This window comes from Parasteatoda tepidariorum, chromosome 2 (assembly GCF_043381705.1).
Source record: "Parasteatoda tepidariorum isolate YZ-2023 chromosome 2, CAS_Ptep_4.0, whole genome shotgun sequence".
Classification (NCBI taxonomy): Eukaryota; Metazoa; Arthropoda; class Arachnida; order Araneae; family Theridiidae; genus Parasteatoda; species Parasteatoda tepidariorum.
The window spans coordinates 86407912-86424576 of NC_092205.1; the positions used below are offsets into that span (position 1 = coordinate 86407912).

Consider the following 16665-nt stretch of genomic DNA (forward strand, 5'->3'; position numbering starts at 1 on the left):
ACCATGCATGTTTTACAAACTAGAAATCAAATATAATGGCTGTTAGGCCATAGCACCCGAAGTCCGGTTTCACCTGGCACGTCTCTAACACAAATTTGTTTCTTCGATATCCACTTAGTTAGTATGATTTCTATAACCTCTCCCTCCGTGCTCTAGATTTTTTATACAAGTGGTTAAAAAAATCACAAATTGGATTAGATTACAAATTTGTTACGATTATTATTATTTTTATAGGGCGGTTAAAAAAAATTTCATTTTTCTTCGAAACACGTCAAATATTTGTGAAATCTGAAACTACGCTTAAATATATTATTCAAGTTGAAACCAAGCTGATCCCCTCTGAAATTTGAAGGTGATCCCCATTCAATCAATTTCAATTAGATTTAAAAATTTGAAGGGTTCCTACGCAAATTTTAGCTTTTATTTTAGCTTCTTTAGATATCATAAACAAATTAACTGGAATCGCAAAAACAAATAGCATTAGAACCATGTATGTTTTACAAACTAGAAATCAGATACAATGGCTGTTAGGCCTTTGCACCCGAAGTCCGGTTAAACCTTCACCTGGCACGTCTCTAACACAAATTTCTTTCTTCGATATCCACTTAGTTATTATGATTTCTATAACCCAGGGATTGCCAAACTTTTTTGATCATCGACCATTACGTAATTTTTCGAAATCTCCTTCGACCCCCATAAAAGTAATTTTTGTTAATTAAAATAAAACTCTATTAGATACTGTGTTTGTACATTTATTTTATGATTTTTAACATTTATCAAAGTATTAGTACTTAGTGTAACAATAGTTTTATGAAAAATATATTAATGTTGAAATATAAATACCTTAATATTTATGAAAGAAAAATTAATTGCAAGTAAGTAGAAAGAAGTAAAGTAACTACGGATTTATTGCTTCTTAATCAATGACATAGGTGTTCCTGGTGTTTTTTTTTCCTGCAAGGTTCGTTATATTGGGTTCACAATTGGTCAATTTTAATCTTAAATCCCCTCAAAACTCCACATTTAATTTATTTTTGTTCATAGTTCAGATTGAATTTACGTGACTGAAACCGGCTTCAACCATATAGGATCTTGGAAATGCTATCATAAATGGCTGAGCTATTTTGTAAAGCCTTACATATTTTTGCATTATACTCCCCGCTTATGTTAAATAGATCCCTGGGGTTTATATAAACCACTTTGGCGACCTCTGCTATAGCCTCTCCTCCCGTGCTCTAGATTTTTTATACAAGTGGTTAAAAAAAAATTACAAATTGGATTAGATGACAAATTTGTTAAGATTCTTATTATTTTTATGCGGCGGTTAAGAAAAATTCATTTATCTTCGGAACACGACAAATATTTGTGAAATCTGAAACTACGATTGAATATATTATTCTAGTTGAAACCATGCTTTTCCCCTTTGAAATTTGAAGGCGATTCCTATTCAATTAATTTAAATTAGATTTGAAAATTAGATGGGTTGCTAGGCATATTTTAGCTTTTATTTTTCTTTCGTTAGATATCATAAACAAGTTAACTGGAATCTCAAAAACAAATAGCATTAGAACCATGTATGTTTTACAAACTAGAAATCAGATATAATGGCTGTTAGGCTATAGCACCCGAAGNTATTTTGATAGAAATCAAAAACAAATTAACTGCAATCTCAAAAATATCATGCATTAGAACCATGTGTTTTTTACAAACCAAAAATCAGATATAATGGCTGTTAGGCCATAGCTCGCGAAGTCTTAAACCTTCACCTGGTATGTCTCTAACACAAATTTGTTTCTTCGATATCCACTTAGTTAGTATGATTTCTATAACCTCTCCCGTGCTCTAGATTTTTTATACAAGTGGTTAAAAAAAATCACAAATTGGATAAGATTACAAATTTGTTAAGATTCTTATTATTTTAATGCTGCGATTAAAAAAAATTTTACTTATCTTCGGAACACAACAAATATTTGTGAATTCTGAAACTACGCTTAAATATATTATGCTAGTTGAAACCATGCTGATCCCCTCTGAAATTTGAAGGTGATCCCCATTCAATCAACTTAAACTAGATTTGTGAGGAGGTCACGAAGGAGAATCAATTTATTTTAAAGCATGTCCTCCTTATAAATAAACCTTGCAGTAAATTGTGGTATAATATAATTTAAAACTTACAATAAGGAAAAGAAGCATTATTTACATGTATAAACTCATTATAGATTATAAGACCAGTACTTACATTTCTTCTTTTTAAGTGATTCGACTTCCAGGATGGACCCTTGATCTCTCAAAATGACTAGTACAAGATTTTCTTCTACCCGGTTACTTTTCTTATTCTTGATTTTTAAAACGATAAGCTCTCTTTCTATACGTCATTGTTCCATCTTAGATTTCGCCTTCACTTGTGTGACAGCTGATCTAGTCATCTTAATAATAAATTTTATTTCTGGTACAGTTTTCGTTCTTTTTTTAAAACGGGGCTTGCCCGTTTTATTAATAGTCATTTGATGTAATGGACGATGTTAGGTTCATTTTGAATTTGGTTTACTATGCCACGGGTCTACTAAGATTTTATGTGCTTTTCTAACTGTAATTACTCAATGATTCTCTCCCCGATATTCTAACTTGATTTTCTCCTACATCTTCAAAGTATCTTTTTTTAATTAAATTTAAATTTATAAATCTATTAACTATTTGGTTATTGCTAATATATATTTTTTTATTCTAGGACAATGCATGAAATCTTTTTACTCTTAACATTGTATGTATAAAGAGCCTTTGTTGCTGTAACTTAAATGTAAAATTTAAAATTCATTGCCAAATGATGTCATTGGACTGAAAATTCGTAAATTCGTTTACTTGTTACTGAATGGATAAAATAAATCACCTTTGTAAAATATTAAAGTAATTTAATTTAAAGTTTTTGCAGAATATAAATTTATAATTCGACGAATTAATAGTAAGGTGTAAACAAATTATAATGTAGGTACTTCTCAGTTAAACGGGCATCAGCGAAAAATCGCCAAAAAATGTACGTCTTCTGCTAATCAATTTTTTATTTTAATTTTAATTACACGTAAAAATTAAATAAAACAAAAAAGTTTTAAAAAAATGTTTGAATTTTTTTGCGGTTGGCGAATTTATATATTATATAATAGTCTATTATATAAGTACTTTCATTAAATAAGTTGTATTTACAAATAAACAGATTCATTAAAACAACTTAAAGCAAAAATTCTATTTTTATAAAAAAAACTGATTTATGAAACTATTTTTTGTATGGAACACAATACGCATACCAATAAAAACTAGATTGCCAGCAGATGTTAATAATTATACATTTGCAATTAGAGAAAAAGCAGTACGTACATGCTTGATCTTGAATTCTAATAATCTTGTCCTCTTGTAAGATCGTCAGCACTTACTAGTACGAATTTAAAGTCCAGTTTACTTGTGAATATTCCATCCAAATAACTAAAAATCATTTGCTGAATTATTTAGAATAAATGTTTAAAACAATTGAAAATATATTTATTTCAATAAGAATGAGAATCGCATTTCGGTATTTGTTACAACATTTTGTAACAACTAGTAGCATTTAATTAATTGTTACAAATTTATTGTTGGGGGCTGAAGTTTAATTTAAAATGCTTGAAACAATTGAAAATTTTTTTATAAAAATAAATGTCGAGTTTCATTGACTGTTAAAAAATTTATTTTGTTGACTAAAGATTGACGTACAATTTTTAAATTTACAATACAAAAGACATTTTTTCCAAGTTAATGAAATATCAAGAACCTAAAATTAAAACTAAAGAATCCTGTTAATATATTTATATACTAATACTAAATTTTTACAACGCTTTATTAGTTCAATTTTATGTGTGTAATTGGGGGATTTTGCAACCAAAATTTTAACCACGTCCCGGCTAAAATTTGCGCTAAAATTTGTACTAAAACTTTGTGCCCCTAAATAATATCAGCCTCAGTCGAAAGTCACTATAATAGTACGAATAGAGGTTTTTCTATAAAAAAACATTATCTCCAAAGGAATATACCATCAATCAATTTTCTGATAACTTTCTGAGTAACTACAGCACTCACCGATTATAACTGAAACACTATGATGAATGAAAATATTATGATATCACATATTATTATTATTATATAATATAATAATATAATATTATTTTTAGATTATTATAATAATATAATATTTTTATATGATATTGTATATAATATGATATTGCCAATATAAATTTATCAACCCTCAACTTCTCAATTTCTAGACAAATCAGCTGGTTGTCTGTTTAACATAATCTCACAAATTTTTATGGTTTTCTGATCATAATAAGTAAAATTTATCGTCATATTAATTGCCTAAAGACATTTATCGTTTACCGAATTTCCGTTATTTTCCTGACTAGCTACAGCGCTAAGCGTTTAACTGGAATTAAACACAAGTTTGAAATGGATTTACGACCATTTTCGAGAAATATGACTCTCAATGTTAAATTTCGTTGCCTTGTAATTTTAAACCTAACCTAGAAGACTAAGGAACTATTGAATCAAGCATTGGGACAAAATAACCATTGTGGAGAACTTTTTTGGTGGTACTAATCCGCATTTGTATAACATACGGAGAAGAAAACCCCAAACCTCCGTCGGTTAGCCCGAGGGCAAGAAAACTTAAACCCACACCACAGAGGATATTTTGTGCCAACACTGTGGTTAAGTAAGACTTATTGTTCTTTTATTGCCAAGATAAATACTTTTTCAATAAAAATTTCAACAATTTTCCAACTAGTTAAACTGTTCCAATATCAACTAGAGTTTCAAGCCTTATGACATTACAAGTTATACATCAAAGTCAGCAATTTTTTTTTCTTATAATTGCAAATCGAAATTTTGATCACTTTCCAATGTAAACTAACATAAAAGAAGAGAATAAGAATTTTGAAAACTACGTTTTTCAAGAGAATTGAGAACATAAAAGAAAAAATGATAATATTATTTATGCTCATATATTGATAAATATATGCTGCAGCACTTTCGTAATAAACTTCCACCAGAATCAAAATTTTCAACTTGCTTCAAAAAAAGAAAGTTATCAACAAATTTGTTAAGTGCCAGTTCATGAAGGTCCATTCGAAGTAGTTTGAATGTTTGCATGTGCAATTCTGGCACTACCCAATAAATACAAATAAAAATTTTAGATTTGTATCAAAGATTATAAATGTTATATTGATGAAATTGAAATTCCTGAAGGCTGTTTAAATGCAACTTTCTGGTAATGGCTAGTAAAAGATTATGACAACTACTTCAATTAAAGTTCAAAAATCAGTATTGTATTTAGCTTACTTCTTTTCTTTAAGGTTAGCAAAATAAAAATTAAATACATTCAACCTGGCAAATAACGTGGTCATGTTTTACGATTCACATTTAAAGCAGTTTTAAGGTTTGCTCGTGCAATTCTGGCACTGGCCAATGAATATAAATAAAAATTTTAAAATTCAATCAAAGATTACAAATGTTGCACTGATGAAATTCAAATTCTTTTATAACTCGACGGCTGCTTAATTGTAATTTTCTGGTAATGGCTAATGGAAGATGATGACAACTACGTCAATAGAAATTCAAAAATCAGTATTATATTTAGCTATCATTATTTTTTGGAGGTTGGCAAAATAAAAATTAAAAATATTCAATCTGGGAAATAATTTGGTTGTGTTTCACAGCACACTGAAAAGCAATAAATTTAATAAGTGCCGGTCCCTTCGGTTCTCTTGTAAGCACTTTGATTACGTGGTTGTGGTACTGCTTTATGAAAAGGAATAAATTTTGTCAACTTGAAAAAAAAAATACAAATGTTGCATTGTATTTGTTTAATTAACACTTTATTGTATAATTTTAATTTTTTAATTTAATGATTGTTCAGCCGGAGTTCCTTCACCAACAGTAACGGAAAGTTGGTAACAAATAGCTTCAATTGTCAAACAAAAATCTCTATTTTATTTAACTTACATCTTTTTTGAAGGTTTGAAAAATAAAAAATAATTGCTTTACATTGCTCTGAAAACCAATAAATTTGATAAGTGCCGGTTACTGAGGTCCTCTAGAAAGCATTTTCATTACGCTACTGCTGCTGTACTCCTTTTGAATGTAAGTAAAATTCGTCTTTTTTTCTTCTTTTTTTTATGGAATTAAAACATAAAAAATGTTGCACTGTAATATTTGTATTTATCGTTCATTACATTTTTTGTTTAAATTTAAAGGTTGCTCAGTCTGAGTTTCTTCGACAACGTTTACTAAAAGTTGGTAACAAGTAGCGTCAATTAACAATCAGAACGATGTATTTTATTAAGTTTAAATCTTTCTTGAAGGTTGTCAAAAAAGCAAAAATGATTGTTTTTAATCTGAGATATAATTCAGTCCTATTTTGCAATAGGTTGAAAACCAACAAATTTGTTAAAACCGATGACTGAGATTCTCTGGTAAGCATTTTGATTAAGCCGTTGCGGTACTGCTCGGTAAAATGAATAAATTTTTTCAATTTAAATAAAAAAATTTACAACTGTTGACTTTTAACTTTTTATTCATACTTTATTGTATGATTTTTTTTTAATTTAAAGGTTGTTTAGTCGGAGTTTCTTCGCCAACGTTGACTGAAATTGGTGACAACTAACCTCAATTGGCAATCAAAAATCTTTATTTTATTAAACTACTTTCTTTTGAAGGTTGGTAAAATTTAAAACAAATAATGGTTTTCAATTTGAGAAATAATTGTATCATGTTTTACAATATACTGAAAGCCAATAAATTTAATGAGTGCCGGTTCCTAAAATTTTCTTGTAAGCATTTAGATGAAGATGATGTGGTACTTCTTTGTGAAAATTAATAAAATTTTGTGAATTTGAATAAAAATTTATAAACGTTGCATCGTACTCTTTTTATTTATACTTTATTGAATATTTTTTTTTTAAATTCAAAGGTTGTTCTCCCGATTTTTCTTCACCAATGGTTACCGACAGTAGGTGACAAGTAATTTCAATTACCAATCAAAAAATCTATTTCTTTCTTTTTTTGGAGAAAAGTTGCGAAACGTTTAGGTCATATTTCACTAGACTATTCTAAAAATAAGAGAGTTAGGCAAGTTCCAATTCATGACATTCAAATTTCAATCAGATTCGCCAATTTATAATTTTTAGTTTTCACTTCAAAACTTTGAAAAAGCAAAAATATTTTGATTAAACGATTTATTTGAAGACAGCTTAATACAATAAGCAACGTTAAAATACCGCGTTTACCAGAAATAGTATGTAGATTGGTATGAGGCCAAAAATTACGATACAATGGGATTTTTCTTTTAAATTTAAACTATTCTATTGATATACTTAGAGAAAACAAGTCTTAAAGGCAAAAATTACTAGAAAAATAAAAATATAATTAAAACAAAATTACTTACATTTTTCTTAGTAACATTTCAATGTCGAGTTTATGAATTTTGAAGTCAAACTGACAATTTAATAATGTGTTCGAAATAACAATTAAGTTTGTCATTGTTAATTGTATATCATTGTTGTGTAACAATTGCATCTGACTGATTCAGCAGCTTGTTTTAATTTTTTTATACAAATATAAATTTTCCTTTGTTGAAGAAATTTCAACAATAATGTATGTTTAATAGCGTAGGAAAATGTAGTCTCTAATCAAGTTAGTCAAAGTAAATTGCTCAAATGTACTTAATTATACAATTGGGCATGTATTAAAGGGAAAAATAAATAAAATAATACATTTTAAGCAAATAATATTTACTATATGAACAAAAATTTCGTATTATCCCCTACTGACAATTGTATTTTTTGTGATAAATATTTATTTGGTATCATATTTATTAGACAATTTAATGAATTTAAATAGAGCTCTTTTAAAAGAATTTTTTGGTACGGCATGAGGATTTCTAAAAATTAACACCACAAGAAACTTCACAATTATATTGACATAATATTAGGATTAAGAAGCTCCTATTAAATTAATCTAATGCTGAACTGTGTGTAGATAAATTATCTACACATAAAAAAGCAGATTTGTTAATTAAATTGTTTGAGAAGTTCCTGAATTTGAATTTCTTTCGTGTTAAAATTTGTATTTTTTCATAGAAAAATTAACCAAAATGAGTAGGTGCAGCATTAACTATAATGAGTGGGGAAAATAGTTTTTTGAAAAATCATAAAAATGATTTTGATGCAGAAAACGTAAAAGGAAAATTGTTTTTGAATTTTTAGAATTTGAACTTTAGTGGGAAGTAAAAACTGAGATCCGTGATCCCTCACTAAATTTAAGTAGGTCCATTCATTCTAAAATGAATCATTCTTTCCTTTTTTTGTAAGGCATAATTTACACACAGACTAAATTTATACAATAAATAATATAAGCAGCCAAAGATGACACTGGAGGTGAAATTAGGGTCTACACTGTAAAATATTTTGTGGAATAGTTGCACCCATTTTTGTATTGAGGTAAACTAAATTTTTTTTTTTACAGTCACGTTTTTATTAACTTTTTCACTGGGTTAGTATTTTTTTTTTAGTTCGCTTCTTCAATAACACATATTTTTATGCGCTATAGAATAATTAAATAGATTTTTTTTTTCAGAAACATTTCGTTTAAAAAACACGTACATTTTTAGCAATATATTTGCACTAATTCTTTCAAACAATTGTTACTTTGTCAATTTAATATATTTTTTGTATTGTTCTGCACTTAAGAAAGTTTTTAGTTTAATCTAACTCCAAAAATGATGGCAATTATAAATCATAATTTTTTTCAGTCTAGGGTTATTACGAACTCCTAAGACAGGAACCTTTTGTTTAAAATCATGTTAAACTCAACACCAACACTCAATGTACTATTTTCGATTACAACAGTGCGATTCCTGCTTTATGCCAGTTTCACGGGTAGGAATCATGTTAATTCCAGAGACGACAACGCTGGCTTTTATTTTTTTTTCGAGATCCACCATGGACTGATATGGTAGCAATAGTGAAAACTAAACGGACAGGCTTGGCAAAGCCCTGATCAGTGTCTTATCAATAAACTCTGTGACTAATTAGATACACACAGACTTAATCAGATTTGACTGTAGACATATTAGAATTAAAGGTTATAATAACTGTCCACATTTGGAGGAAAAACCACATGCTTTCTTTCAATTGAGGGGAAGAAAAAATTAGCAGTCATACAATTAAGACTGAAATAACATGCCAATGAGGTTCTATCAATCGTTGAATATGAATGATTTTTTTTTTCCTCTCATAGGTGCCCAAATATATATTTGACGATAGTATGAAACTGCGCGATCAGCTTAATAGAAAACTACGATGCATTTTCGTTATGAGTACATGTTTGGTAATTTACAGAACCATGCAAATAAAATTTTTACTTCGAAAATTTGAAAACGAATCATTGCAAGATCATGCTTTATTTGAAAAAATTGTGAGACGCATATTATTAGTTGGAAAATATTTTTCAAAATGGTTGTAACATATGTTTAAAGTAATGAAAAATTTTCCATTACTTTGTGAACACTTGAACACATAACTGTTCAACTAATTAATCTTATATACGTAAACGGGAATGACCGAAATCTATAGAATGTCGACTTTCACCGGTGAATGTCAACAATCATATAATCGCTTTGGAAATATTTGTTATAACTGATTTTATATTAATTTATTCGCTGGTTTATTATATTTATTCGGCATTTTAATGTCTGCTGAGGATAGATTAGGAGAAACATCAATGTATTTGGAGTATCGGAAAAATTTATACTAGACATGATACTTAAATACTTAAGAATTTATACTTAAAAAATATCAGAGTAGAGTATAGCCGTCAAATGTGTAACGGGCAGTGGCACTAACTAGACCTAGTTATATTTCGGACATTTACTAAAGCGACTATGTGGTAGTCATCATTCACCGGTGGAAGTCAGCAACCACCAATTCCGAGGCCGGGATAGCCTGGTCGGTAGGGCGCTAGGCCCATATCCAAGAGGTCGTGGGTTCGATCCTCGCCGGCCGAAGACTCCCCGTGTAGTAAATGGTGACTGATGCANTGCTTTCTTTCAATTGAGTAGAAGAAAACATCATTAGGTGTCATACAATTAAGGCTGAAATAACATGCCAATGAGGTTCTACCAATCATTGAATATGATTGATTATTTTTTTCTTATCATAGGTGCCCAAATATATATTTGTAGATAGTATGGCACTATATGATCAGTTCTATAGAAAACAACGATGTATTCTCGTTATGAGAACATGTTTGGTAATTTACAGAACCATGCCAAGAAAAATTTTACTTTGAAAATTTGAAAACGAATCATTAAAATATAATACTTTAAAATCTTATGTTTGATTTGAAAAAATTGTGAGACGCTTAAGATTCATAGGAAAATATTTTGCAAAATGGTTGTAACATGTGTTTAAAGTAAGGGAAAATTCTCCATTACTTTGTGAACACATAACTGTCTAACTAATTTATCTTATATATGTTAACGTAATGACCGAAATCGAGAGAATGTCGACTTTCACCGGTGAATGTCGACTTTCAGATAATCGCTTTGGTGAATGTTCGAAATATTTTTTACATCTGATTTGATATCAAATTATTCGTTGATATTATTATATTTATTTGACATTTTAATATCTGCTGAGGATAGATTGGGAGAAACATCAGTGTTCGGAATACAGGAAAAATGTATACCGGACAATGGCATTGAACCTTAAAAAAATATCAGTGTAGAGTATACCGGGCAGTGGCACTTAACTAGACCTAGTATATAATTCGGACATTTACTAAAGCGGCTATGAGATTGTCATCATTCACAGGTGGAAGTTACCAACCACCAATTTTGGTCATTCACAGTAACATATACGTACATTTAAATTATATGATCAAAAAATAATTATCATGATCAATAATAAATCATGATTAGTAATAATTATCATGATCAATAATAAATCATGATTAGTAATAATTATCATGATCAATGATAAATAAATTATCATGATCTAAAATTTTTTTATAACTTTATAACTGAAATTTTCAATTATAACGTAAATCTGATTATCATTATTTAAAACTTTTCTAAGCGACCATACAAGTTAGTTCCTGTATTTATATGCATGGTCAAAGCAATAATTTTAGATTTGTCACTCTGACTGTTTAGAGATTGGTAAGTAAAAAAATATATACTTCAAAAATTTTAAATATCTTAATCCTTAACGGTTCATTGCCACCACTTTTTTTTACCGGGTCTTTAAATACTTGGGCCTAGTGTAAAGTAAACTTGAAATAATTGTTTAAAGTTAATAAAAGACACTGTATTTATGAAACTGCTGAAAATACAAACAACTCAAACATCGGTACTTTAACTATAAATTTCGAACTTTAAAATTTCTATAGCAAAAACTCCACAGCACGGTTTTTTACCTTTAGCCATTCTCTTTGTCTGGCGAGAAGTCAACTATGTTCTCTGTGATGAAAAAGAAACAAACTTAAGAAATGCTTTTCTAGATATTTTATCTTACTAGAAACTAGACAATTCTACTATTTGAGCAGCAAGTCATAGTATATAAGTTAATATTTTAGTCAGGCATTCTCAGTAGCATTAATATTTTGCATTAATATGTATATATTACTATAAATGCCTTCAAGTCTGGTAAATCCTAGTTTTTGCCGGTAAACTGTAAAATTTACCAAAGTGGCTGGGTAAGAAGCCGAAATGGAATCATTTTAAAGCATGCTTCTCACTTTTACCACGTCACTTTATTAAGTACTAGGTTTTACCAGTAAAACCTACCTTTTATCTCTAAGTTTAGGTTAAAGGCCGAAATGGAATGATATTAAATCATACTTCGGACTACAGCAAGACCACTTAGGAAAAAGCTAAGTTTCACCTATAAATCTTGTATTTACCAGATTAAGTGTTTTTACCGTAACCTTTGCATACTTGAAGTATCTTTGCAACAAACAGTCAAGACAGATGTTTTGGCTGTGAGGATATCTCGAAGATTCAGCCTGCATCTACCCTGATCCCATCACATATGTCTACCAACTCTAAGATCATGTGCGTATAACATTCCCCGACATGCCTTATAATCAAGGATTGAACGTGTGTTCAAAGTAATCATGAGGTAATCAGACAGATGGTACATATCAATCAATATTGAACATCTTAATGAGCATATTTTGTAAAAGGAGAATTGTAATGAAGTATTCATAGCTCTATAATCCAAATCTATAATCTGCTAACTACAATTCAAATCCATAATCCACCACCTAGAGGTGCTTTTTTTTTTTTTTTTTTTTTTTTTNTTTTTTTTTTTTTTTTTTTTTTTTTTTTTTTTTTTTAAATTTTCATTATTTCAACATAGCATTGCTTAATGTTTAGAAATATCGGCTTCATGATTTTATACTCAGAAAAATGAACTTTAAAACTTTAAATATGAATACTCTGAATATGTATTTTCTCTTATATTATTTAATAAAATTATTAAATATTTTATTTTTGGCAATAATTTTCTGTGCTTGGCAATGAATGATATTAATGTTTGTACGTGTAACTTTTTTTAATCCAAGCAAGTAGACTTTTTTGCATTTTATTTCCATTGTCCAAGCCCATTGATTGTTCGATCATTGCTAATTTACCTTCAATTTAGGAAAACGAATCAATCAACTATTGATACTTTTAACGAAACATCCATTACTAGCTACGACCTTAACTTATTGTAAATTGTAAAATTTAGATAGTCGCCAACAATTTTAAAAATCAGAAATTCATTTCTCGTTAATAAATGGATTTAAAATGTCTCCTTGCAAAATATTTTAAATCAAAGTTCTTGTAAGATTTAAATTCACAATTAGAGGAAGAATCATTAAATACATTGATAAATTATATGATATATTACTTTATATCACATAGTTACATTCTATTAATTTTGTTTTTATGAAAAAGTTATTCAATATACTTTTTCATAAAGAAAACTAATTTCGACATTCGATAAATACTCAATTATTTTATTTTCATAAAAAAATTACTTCTGAAACTTAGTACTCGGAACACGATAAGCATAACTATATGTGTGTAAGAATTACTTGCTGATTGTAATAATTATAATCTTGCAATTAATGAAAGAAGCAGTACTTACATGCTTGATCTTGAATTCTAATTATTTTGTCGTGGCGTGAGATTTTCAGTACTTATAAGTAAAATCGTAAAATCTTCTGAAGTCTTCCATTCAAATGACTATAAAATGATTTGCAAGAATTAAAAATTCCTTAATTTTAATAAGAATAAGAGTCACATTTTACTGATTGTTACAAAATTTTATAGCAATTAGTCGTATTTGTCTAATTATTTTAAATATATTATTGAGTGTTTTTAAGTTTAATTTAAAATGATTGGAACAATTGAATAAAGATAAGTGCCCTATTTCAGTAATTGTTTAAAATTTCGCATTGTTTACTAAAAATTTATATAGTATTATTTAGTTTCTAACAACACTAAAGATATAGATTTTAATTACTTGAAAAAAAAATCTAATGCCATTAACCAAAATGGAATGAAAAACACCCAGTTAATATACCTAGCAGACTAAAGAACAACAAAAAAAAATATTACACTTTATTTGCTTTCAACTGTGCAAGAGAGAAAACTTGAAATTTCTTCAACTTTCCGACTAACTAGAATTCTCACATTCTAGCTGGTGTGCTGACTTAAATAACAGCAGAAGTTTTAACAGTTTTCTGATTGCAAGAAGCAGATTTTATTTTCATGTCTGTGCTAGAGCTCTGTGCTCTATATTGATACATCTCGGGGTTATGGGTTCGATCTCACGTTGGGCGTTTTTTTTAAAATTAAAGTATGGGAATAGGGCCTTGAAAGTAGTTTATAATCATGTTATATTTCATCATCATTTTAAATTTTCATATAATATAACATTCATTTCATTTACACTTTCATGTAATATAAATGACTCGCGTTTAATTTATTGAAGCAAAGGACGAGCCTCCTTATAAAAATTATCTTTTGTATAAATCATTATAAAGCATTTCATAATTGGTCTTATCTCACCAGAAATTTATCTTTTTTTTAAGACTCTTTTTACTAAAGCGCACTAATTGATAAGAGTCATACCACCTTTAAAATTCCCACTTAAATAATCACTTTTTCTCTCTTTTGATTGTTTGTTATTTTTCAACTTGATTTATTTATTCGAAAAATACCTCTTCATCAAACAAGAGAATGACTTATCATCTCACATTTAAGAGGCTTTGACAAGATAGCCCTCCTATCTTTTGAAGAAGGTACAACTATTAAGGATTATTCAAGGTCCCTCTAGTTCAAGGATGTTTTCAAACAAAACTCTATTCTCAAGATACGGAAGTACATACTTCAGCCTTATTTAGAAAATAAAAATGTCAACAGGATGTAAATAAATAATTAAAGGCTCGAATGAATAATAGTTCTAATAACGGCTTACTCCATTAATTAATAATACTTAAAAATGAAACATTTTTTAAGCATACAAAATGTAATTTCAAAATGATTTTTTAATTGTGAATTTAAAACATTTGTTTTGTGTAAAAGATGATATTTCAGTTTCATTTGTCTTGGATTAAAACAATGTCTTAAGTCTTGATACAACAGTTATGTAACCTTGTAGTTGTTTGTGGTTTGTGCAAAATTTAAAAGCTAATTTGAATTTGAATTCAGATGTCTGTAAAATTAAATTCATTATAGCGAATATTATGAATCTTGAAAATATACTTAATACCTTAAGAATTTAGATTCATAAAAATAAAAATCGGGATGTCTTAAGAACATAGCATAAAATCCACAAGATTAGTCCAGAACTTCAAATAGATAAAATATATATTCTGAATTAGTAGATAACTAATTTAGAATATAATTAATTACAGTTGGTAATGATTTGTAACCCAGATTTATACGAAATATCAAGCAATAATCCAAGTTACTGTTAATAGAGAATGTGGGATTGCTAATAAAACCGATAACCCACCTTTTCCTTATAAAGATCGATATTCGAAGTCTCGTTTGCTTTTTCTTAGACGAAGTGTTATTTAAATACCCGTTCGATCAATATAGAGACTAAAAATTCGTTTCATCTTTTTTTCCCAAGAATATCGCTCCAAAGACAGGTGTTAAACATTATTGCGCTTTCAAACCAAACATTTTTCTGTTCACAATTAATTAATGGGTAACAAAAGACTCAAATAAAAAAATTAAAACCATTATTTCTTTTAATGTACGACTCAATAAACTTGAAACATATTGAATTCTTTATGAATGAAGAAACAGTAACAGAACTATACATTTTCATCGGCGATGGTCCAAGGCGTAACAAAAGTTCACAGGAAATGATTTAAATCATTATTTCTTTCAGTATTACCACTCAATAAACTAGACACATTTTGAATTCTCTATGAATAAAGAAACAGTGACAGGACTATCTATTTTTATCCTAGGTAGTCGGAGGCGTATTCAATGGGTAACAAAAGTCTCTAGGAAATGATTTAAACCATTATTTTTTTTGTTGTTACCACTCAATAAACGTGAAACATTTTGAATTCTAATTTCTATTTTCATCCTAGGTGGTCCCAGGAGTAATCAATAGGTGACCAAAGTCCCAAGGAAATGATTTAATCCATTATTTGTTCTGATGCTACCACTCAATAAACGTGAAACATTTTGAATTCTCAATGAATGAGAGAATCTATTTTCATCCCAGGCGTATTCAATGGGTAACAAAAGTCTCCAGGAAATAATTTAAACCATTATTTCTTTTGTTGTTACCACTCAATAAAGGTGAAACATTTTGAATTCTCTATGAATGAAGAAACAGTGACAGTACCATCTATTTTCATCCTAGGCGTAATCAATGGATGACAAAATTTTCGAGGAAATAATTCAAACCACCATTTCCTTTAATGTTACCACTCAATGAACGCGAAACATCTTGAATACTCTATGAATGTAGAAAAAGTGACAGGACCACCTATTTTTATCCTAGGGGTTCCTAGGCGTAAATTATGGTCTAAAATATTGTGAAAAATCGATAACTTTTAAGTACACTAGAAGTGCATATTGCTTTCTCGGAGTCTATTGTATGCATTCATAACCTTTGATAATTTTTTTTCAATAAATAAATTCATCAATAACACTTTACTGGTTTGAAACAATATTCACTCTTTTTGTAAAGTGTTATAAGGGGTAACTAGAGTGCCTAGAGTAAAAGAGTGTGGACAAGGGAGAAACGATTCCTGATTGGTGGAAAGAAAAACTTTACCGCCGGAGGCGAGAGTGGAAAATTCGCCATTGGAATTACACGGAGTGAAAATTATCTGCTTCAAAAAATTTATGTTCTGTATTAATAAAGGCGTGTAATAAGATCATTACTTACTTTTTTTCAATGAGAAACTTCACATTTACAGTAAATGTTAATATTATGGCTGAAAATTTGGATAGTTATTAGTTATTTGAATTTATCCTTATTATTACTTACTTGCGGGCATATAAAGTTTTGTTTATCTCATTGTAAGGAGAACAAGGCGATGAAATAACTAATGATTAGATAA

General features: G+C 28.7%; 1 long non-coding RNA gene across 1 annotated transcript in view; it reads left to right on the top strand.

The window, feature by feature from the left end:
• Window positions 1-16255, top strand: part of LOC139425028 (uncharacterized) — a 44671-nt gene extending 28416 nt beyond the window's left edge. Inside the window, exon 2 of the long non-coding RNA XR_011636208.1 lies at window positions 15682-16255. This is a non-coding gene — a long non-coding RNA (uncharacterized lncRNA). The remainder of the gene's footprint in view (window positions 1-15681) is intronic.
• Window positions 16256-16665: the final 410 nt, after the last annotated feature.